This window comes from Peromyscus californicus, unplaced genomic scaffold (assembly GCF_007827085.1).
Source record: "Peromyscus californicus insignis strain IS unplaced genomic scaffold, ASM782708v3 Scaffold_5__1_contigs__length_169319896, whole genome shotgun sequence".
NCBI classification, from domain to species: domain Eukaryota; kingdom Metazoa; phylum Chordata; class Mammalia; order Rodentia; family Cricetidae; genus Peromyscus; species Peromyscus californicus.
Genome location: NW_026294573.1, coordinates 114,648,786 through 114,657,484, shown reverse-complemented (window position 1 = coordinate 114,657,484; position 8,699 = coordinate 114,648,786). Strand labels below are relative to the sequence as shown.

Genomic DNA, 8,699 nt, shown 5'->3' with positions numbered 1-8,699 from the left:
ACAAAGAAAAGAAGTGTATTCAGCTCACAGTTCTGACAGTTCAAAGGCCTAGACGATGTGATGGCCTTCTTGCTGGCAGAGTATTCAGGTTTTATAGAGCATCACCCAAGAGACAGGAAGTCTGTGTGCTTGTGTCTTCTGGGATGTCCTTCATAAAGCCACCAGCAATCAATCAAGGGAATTCTGCCATGATTACTTATCTAATTCTATTTCCAAAGACCTCAAACCCTTAATTACACAGTCAGATAAAGTTCCCATCCTCATAATTCCTCACAGTAGAACAAAATGTAGGAATCCTTGGAAAATACAATCAAAACATACAAACCAGAATAGACAAAAAGCATACAAAAGAGAGGGGAACTGAAGAAAATTGACCATCACCAGCACTGATGAATAATTCACATGGAAAAATAATCTGTATTGGACAAGATATATAATTTGCATCTTGTTTGCCCAAATGCTAACTCCAAGGCATTGAATAATAAAGTGTTTACCTATGAATTTAAAGAATTATCCATTTGCAGAAGATACAAGATTGGAAAAAATAACAGAAGTTTTTTTTTTTTGAGAAGCTGGAAAAAGATTTGCTATAGCTAAATAAATAAATAAAATCTAATAAAAATAAACGTAGTACTTGGACTTCTATCCAAAAATAAAAAATTTGTTGACTTCATCTAAGTGGATGTATTGGCAGGGTACTATGACTATCAAAAAGGCTTTGTGAGTTATGTGTGTGATACAAATTAAGACTATGTGCTGTTTGAAAAAATAAAACGGAGATTCTTTCAGTTGTGCAGGTCTCAGGGCAGGTGAGACAGCCCTTATGCTCAGCTCTCCACCTATGGTCCCTCGGAACTCAGGGCTGCTTTTACCTTGTTGCTCCTAAAGTGGCTACTGGGAATTCTTTGAGACACATTAGAGGCTTACCAGTGCATAACACCATCGCCACTTGTGATCCACAGGCAAAAAGCATGTATATGGTCCTGCCTAGATGCATGAGGCACAGGAATGGTAAGAAGCATGGGTGTTTACTGTCTGGATATCAACAGTCTCTTCCATTCAAATTCTGAAAAAAAAATTTAGTCAAAGAGAGAATGTGAGAGTTAACTGCCACTTTTCTGTGGAGCTATGGTCAGACTTCACCTGGCATTCATGTGCTCATCTTTAGTCCAGAGCTCCTCGCTTTAAAAAAGATATCCAAGGATGGTAAGACCCGGAGGATCAGGGGGTGTGCTGTGAGACTGTGTCTCCTAGGAATGTCAGAAGCTACATTCATGGAGTCTCAACAACATGGCTGCCCAAGTGTGAGCTCAACAAAGATGACACCAACAGCCATGCCAAAGTGGTCAGGGAAAATCCCACAGGGCCACAAGCCTAAGCAAAGAGCTACAGGCAACTGAGGAATGCTGGGAATGAGAGCAATAGTCTTCCCCTGGGAAGAGCACACCAATTGGTTATCTAATACCAGTGGTCAGCCCTGAAAACATATAGCCAGGTAGCATTGAACAGACTGATTGGGCTATATTGGGGAATGTGTGTGTGTGTGTGTGTGTGTGTGTACTCACATGTGACAAGAATCAATAAAAACAAAGGCCATGGATTTGAAAGAGAGCCAAGGGGTATATGAGAAGGGTTGAAGAGAAAAAAAAAGAAAGGGAGAAATGATGTAATTATATTATAGTCTCAAAAACAATAGAAGAAAAAAGATGTTGAAATACTGAAGGTCTTCTGGAAGGGCAACAGGGACAGGGAGGGCAATCGTAGAATTATCATATGGAGAATAGCTACAGGAAAAGGGGCTGCTTAACCTACTGTTCAGTCCAAGGAGAGACAACAGTGTCTTCCAGGATATGAATAGCTGTCATTTTAAAGGAATGTTGAAGTGCTTCTTCAAGGTCCCATGGGGCAGAACTTGGCAAGCTCTGTAAAAGCTCTGGCCAAGGATGGAATGAGCTGCTTTTCCTGATACTTTCCTGTTTCATCACAGATAAATAGTCCTTCGATCACTAGGTACTGGTCACCCGATGTAGGCAGTTATCGTTATTCATGAATCTTATGGTTATAAATTCGATTACAATTTATTTCTATTCAAATGAATATTATGCAACTCTCTAAATAATTTTTTATACCTTCTTCAAAACTCCAAAAACTTTAACTCACCCAGCAAACAAATTCCCAGCTAAGGTTAAAGCTCATGCTCTGCCTTCTTCATAATATCCAAAGTGTCATTTGGGGTTTCGGTGACTTTCTGTTTAATTGGTCCCAATTATAATGCTGAAATGCTTCTGGAATGAGAGCACAGAGAACATATGTGTTAGATAATATTCAATCTGTGTGGATTCTAGGATGAGTATAAAGTCAGTAAGTTAATAACGCATATTTTATTTATGCATATGTAATAAGGTGTCTTTAAACAGAAACATATATAAAACAGGATTATGTATTCATTGACAAAGACGTGGCCCAAGGTTCAAAATGCCTTAACCCTATATCATCTTCAGAAACAATGACTCAGGAGGTGCTAATTGACTGTTCAAGTAATGTAAGAGAACATGAATACTATGAATAATGAGAACCAGTGCACATGTTAGAAAAACAACCAAAGTCTTGACTAATGATTAGTAAGTATGTATCAAATACCAAGAACTACAGTAGCAATGCTGGGGGGGGAGGGGCTATCTTCTGCACTGACCAGTGAGTTCAGTGCTTTACTTCTTATAGATGACGATACCAAGGTTTAGAGTTAGTTACCAGTGGTCCCAGAATTCAAACTGATGCTTATTACCTTGTCTCCTACTTACACAATGGTGATGACAATAACATATATGGTAATATGGCAAGAAACTATCTGTGCTGGCTAGCTTGATATAAAAGGGAACCTCAGTGAGAAAATTCCCTCACTAGATTGGCCTGTGGGCAAATCTGTGGGCCATTTTCTTAATTGATAATTGATGCGTAAGGGCTAATCTCACTGCAGGAGGTGCAGTCTTTGGGCTGGTGGTCCTGGCAGCTATAAGAACCAGTGAGCCACACTCCTCCAGTTCCTGCTTCCTTCCGTTCCTGCCTCCAGGTTCTTACACTGAGATCCTGGCATAGATTCCCTAAATGATGGACTGCAAGCAGTAAGATGATATAAATCCTTTCTTCCCAAAGTTGGTTTTGGTCATGGTGCTTAATCAGAACAATAGAAACCCTAACTAAGACACTATCTTTGCACTGGACATACATGAATGTTGAGATGACATATCTTGCTTTCACTGAAGTCCACACTTCATCCATGTCCACACTTCATCCAGGTCCACAATGCCCACAAGTCCAGTTCATTGATGAGACAACTGATGTAACTAAACACTCTTCATCTTCTAATAGTTCACTTGGGAAGCTGTAACAAAATACCATAGATGGGGGAAACTATACATACACCACAAACAGCAGAGAATTGTTTTTCAAAACTGTAGAGGTTGTGATCAAGGTGATAGTAGTATAACATAAAATTGGTGAGGACTCATTTCTCACAGATGATAACTTTTGGTTATATCCTCACATGGTAAAAGGATCAGGTTGTTCTCTTGAATATTGGAAGTTCTGTAATTTTTTAAATTTATTTATTTATTTATTTTACATCCCAGCCACAGTTTCCCCTCCCTCCTCTCCTCCCAACCCACCACCACCACCCCTCTGTCCCCATGCCCCAATCCATTTCTCCTCCATTTCTGTTAAGGAAAAGACAGGCCACCCATAAATATCAACAAATCATGGCATTTCAAGTTGCAGGAAGACTAAGCATCTCCCCATGTGTTATGGCTGGGCAAAGTGACCCAGTATGAGAAGTAGGGTTCCAAAAGCAAGTAAAAGAGTTAGAGACAGCCCCTGCTTCCATTGTTAGGATTCTCACAAGAGGACCAAATTACACAACTGTAACGTATATGCAGAGTGCCTAGGTCAGTCCCATGAAGGCTCCCTGGTTGTTGATTCAGTCTCTGTGAGCCCCTATGAGCCCAGATTAGTTGATTCTGTGGGTTTTCTTATACTGTCCTTGATCCCTCTGACTCCTACAATCCTTTCTCCCCCTCTTCTGCAGGATTCCCCAAGCTCCTCCTAATGTTAGGCTGTGAGTCTGCATCTGTTTCCATCAGTTGCTGGATGAAGCCTCTCTGATGATAATTGGGCTAGGCACCAATCTGTGAGTAGTATACCAGAATACTGTTAGGCATCGTTACACTGATAGTTTTTCTCCAGTCATGTTTGGTTCTATCCTAGGACTCTGGATCATCCAGCCTGTGGATCCTGGTGCTCCAGGCAGTGTCCAGGGTGGGCTTACTCTCCTGGCATGGGTTTTAGGCTAGGCCAGTCATTGGTTTGTCACTCCCTCAATTTCTAGGCCACATTTAACCCAGCACATCCCACAGGCAGGACAGACTGTAGGTCAAAGGTTACGTCCCTGGGTTAGTATCCCAACCCCTCCACTTGAAGTCTTGCCTGGTCACAGGAAATGACCAGTTCAGGCTGCATATCCACTATTGCTAGGAGTCTTAGCTGGGGTCATCCTTGGAGATACCTGGGAGATTCTCTTGTGCCAAGTTTCTACCTGACTCCAAAATCCTCCCCCTTTCCAGGAGTCTCTTTCAGTACTCTCCCTACATCTCTCCACAACCTAATAGCTCATATTCCCATTCTTCTGCAGTCCATTCATGAAATCTCTTCTATTTCCCCTTCCCAGGGAGGTCCAGGTATCCCCCCTTGAGCCCTCCTTATTACTTAGAATCTCTGGATCTGTGGATAGTAGCATGGTTATCTTTTATTTTACAGCTAATATCCACTTATGAGTGAGTACTTACCACGTTTGTCTTTCTGGGTCTAGGTTACCTCACTTAGGATGATTTTTTTTCTAGTCTCATCCATTTGCCTGCAAATTTCTTGATATCAGTCATTGTTTTTTAACAGCTGAGTAGTACTCCATTGTGTAAATGTACCACATTTTCTTTATCCATTCCTTGGTTGAAAGACATTTAGGTTGTTTTCAGGTTCTGGCTACTACAAATAAAGCTGCTATGAACATAGTTGAGCAAGTGTCCATGTGGTATAATTGAGCACCCTTTGGGTATATGCCCAAGAGTGTTATAGCTGAGTCTTGTGGTAGATTGATTTCCAGTTTTCTAAGAAATCACAACACTGACTCTCAAAGTGGAGATATTTTTTGACATTAGCCATTCTGACATGTGTAAGATGGAATCTCAGAGTCATTTTGATTTGCATTTCCCTGATGGCTAAGGATGTTGAACATTTCTTAAAGTATTTCGCAGCCACTGGTGATTTCTCTGTTGAGAATTCTCTATTTAGATCTGTATCCCATTTTTTAATTGGATTAGTTAGTTTTTTGATGTTTAGTTTCTTGAGTTCTTTATATACTTTTGAAATCAGCCCTCTATTAGATGTGGGATTGGTGAAGATCTTTTCCCATTCTGGAGGTTGTTGTTTTGCCAATGTCAAATTAAATAGAAACTCAAAGCAATTCCATTAAAATCAGGAACAAGGCTAGGTTGTCCACTCTCTCCATACCTATTCAATATTGTATTTGAAGTTCTAGCTAGAGCAATAAAGGAAATTAAAAGGATACAAATTGGAAAGAAAGAAGTTAAAGTATCTTTATTTACAGATGATATGATAGTGTACACAAGCAACCCTCAAAATTCTACCAGATAGATCCTACAGCTGATAAGCATCTTTAGTCAAGTGGTTGAATACAACATTAACTCAAAAAAATCAGCAGTCCTCCTATATACAAATGGGCTAAGAAAGAATCCATACCCTTCACAATAGCCTCATACAATGTAAAATGTTTTGGTGTAACTCTAACCAAGCAAGCGAAAGACCTATGTGACAAGAACTTCAAGTCTTGCCGGACAGTGGTGGTGCATGCCTTTAATCCCAGCATTCCGGAGGCAGAGCCAGGCGGATCTCAGTAAGTTGGAGGCCAGCCTGATCTACAAAATGATTTCCAGGAAAGGCGCAAAACTACACAGAGAAATCCTGTCTCGGAAAAAAAAAAAAAAAAAAGTCTTTGAAGAAAGAAATTGGAGAAGATATCAGAAGATGGAAAGATCTCCCATGCTCATGGATTGGTAGGATTAACATAGTAAAAATAGCCATCTTATCAAAAGCAATTTACAGATTCAATGCAATCCTCATTGAAGTCTCAGCACAATTCTTTACAGACCTTGAAAGAACAAAACTCAAATTCATATGAAAAAAACAAAAAACCCAGGATAGCTAAAGCAATCTTGTACAATAAAAGACCTTCTAGAGATATCACCACCTCTGATTTCAAGCTCTACTACAGAGCCACAGTAATAAAAACCACATGGGGCCGGGCAGTGGTGGCGCACGCCTTTAATCCCAGCACTCGGGAGGCAGAGCCAGGCGGATCTCTGTGAGTTCGAGGCCAGCCTGGGCAACCAAGTGAGTTCCAGGAAAAGGCGCAAAGCTACACAGGGAAACCCTGTCTCGAAAAACCAAAAAAAAAAAAAAACAAACAAACAAAAAAAAAAAAACCACATGGTATTGGCATAAGAACAGACAGATGGATCAATGTAATTGAATCAAAGACCCAGATATAAATCCACACACCTATGGGCACCTGAGTTTTGACAAAGAAGCCAAAATTATATTATAGAAAAAAAAGCATCTTCAACAAATGGTGCTGGAATAACTGGATGTCTGCTTGTAGAAAAATGCAAATAGATCCATGTCTATCACCCTGCACAAAACTCAAGTCTGAGTGGATCAAAGATCCAGATACACTGAACCTGATAGAAGAGAAAGTGGAGAATAGCCTTGAACACATTGGCATAGGAGACAACTTCCTAAACAGGAAACCAATATCACAGGCACTAAGATCAACAATTAATAAATGAGACTCAAGAAACTGAAATACTTCTGTAAGGGAAAGGACACCATCAGTCATGGGGCTACCATCTCCACAACCTAACCACTCCCTAGAAACTTGCATCTCCTAATGTCATCATCTTGGTTACAGGATTTTGAATGAATTTGAGAGATTAAAAGGAACACAAAAGGCAGTCTCCACCAGCCTGCAAGCAGGTGAGATACCTGCCTCCAGGCTGTGCCCCCACCCCACCACCTAATGGAGCTGTCCCACCAAGACCCACCCTGCCGCACAACCCCAAGCACCTGAATAACCTCCCCATGGCTAGCCCTCCCTGGCAACCCCAGCAGACTACATAGGCACAGGTTCAAACCACAACAGTTGGAAGAAGAGGCAAAGGCAAAAGTCAAACCAGTGGAAGAAAAGATGAGTAAACACCAGTGTAAGAATACATTCAACAACAAAAGAGCAATATGGCACCACCCAATGATCCTACAGCAACAAAACCAGAACATTCCAATGCAGCTGAAACATGAGAAAATGAACTTAAAAATTACTTTATGAAGATGATAGAGGCTCTTAAAGAGGAAATGAAAAAATCCCTTAAAGTCGAGGAAAAGACAAACAAAAATTAGAAGAAATCAATAAATCTCATAAAGAAAGCCAAGAAAAAAACAATCAAACAGGTGAAGGAAACAGGAAACAGTTTAAGACTTGAAAACTGAAATAGAAACAATAAAGAAAATACAAACCAAGGGAATTCTGGAAATGGAAAAATTGAGGATGTGAACAGGAACTACAGATACAAGCATCACCAACAGTGTACAAGAGATGGAAGTGAGAACCTCAGGTGTTGAAGACATGATTGAGGAAATAGATTATCAGTCAAAGAAAATGTTAAATCCAATAAATTCCTAACACAAAATATTCAAGAAATCTGGGACACCACGAAAAGACCAATTCTAAGAATAACAGGGATAGAGAAAGAAGGATCCCAGCTCAAAGATACAGAAAACATATTCAACAAAATCATAAAAAAAAAACTTTCTCAACCTAGAGAAAGATATGCCTATAAAGGTACAAGAAAATAACTGCATATCAAATAGGTTGGACCAAAAAAAAAAAGTCCCTTTGCCACATAATAATCAAAACACTAAACATACAGAAAAAAGAAAGAATTTTAAGAGCTACAAAGGAAAAAGACCAAGTAACATATAAAGGTAGAACTATCAGAATTACACCCAACTTCTCAATGGAGACCTTGAAAGCCAGAAGGTCCTGGACAGATGATTTACAGATATGGATAAGGGACCACGGATGCCAGCCCAGACTACTATACCCAACAAAACTTTCAATCAACATAGAAAGAGAAAACAAGATATTTCGTGACAAAGACAGATTTAAACAATATATATCCATAAACCCAGCACTACAGAAAGTACTAGAAGGAAAATTCCAACCCAAGGAACTCAATTACATCCATGAAAACACAGGCAATAGATAATCTCACAACAGCAAAACCTAAAGAAGGGAAACACACACACTACCGTCACCACCACCAAAACCAAAAAAATAACAGGAATTAACAACCGCCGGTCAATAACATCCCTTAATATCAGTGGACTCAATTTACCAATAAAAAGACACAGGCTAATAGAATGGATCCAAAAACAGAATCCATCTTTCTGCTGCATACAAGAAACACACCTCAATTTCAAGAACAGACATTACTCAGAGTAAAGGGCTGGCAAAAGATTTTCCAATCAAATAGATCTAAGAAGCAAGCCAATGTAGCTATCCTTATATCTAACAA

The 8,699-nt window shown here is 39.8% G+C and overlaps 1 long non-coding RNA gene across 1 annotated transcript; it reads right to left on the bottom strand.

Annotated features, from left to right (window-relative positions):
- Window positions 1–653: 653 nt before the first annotated feature.
- LOC128096028 (uncharacterized) lies at window positions 654–3,377 on the bottom strand. The gene is made up of 3 exons (XR_008213503.1): window positions 3,227–3,377; window positions 2,161–2,285; window positions 654–1,066 (listed from the first exon to the last, which is right to left on the bottom strand). It is a non-coding gene; the product is annotated as an uncharacterized LOC128096028 (long non-coding RNA).
- Between the last annotated feature and the right edge of the window lie 5,322 nt (window positions 3,378–8,699).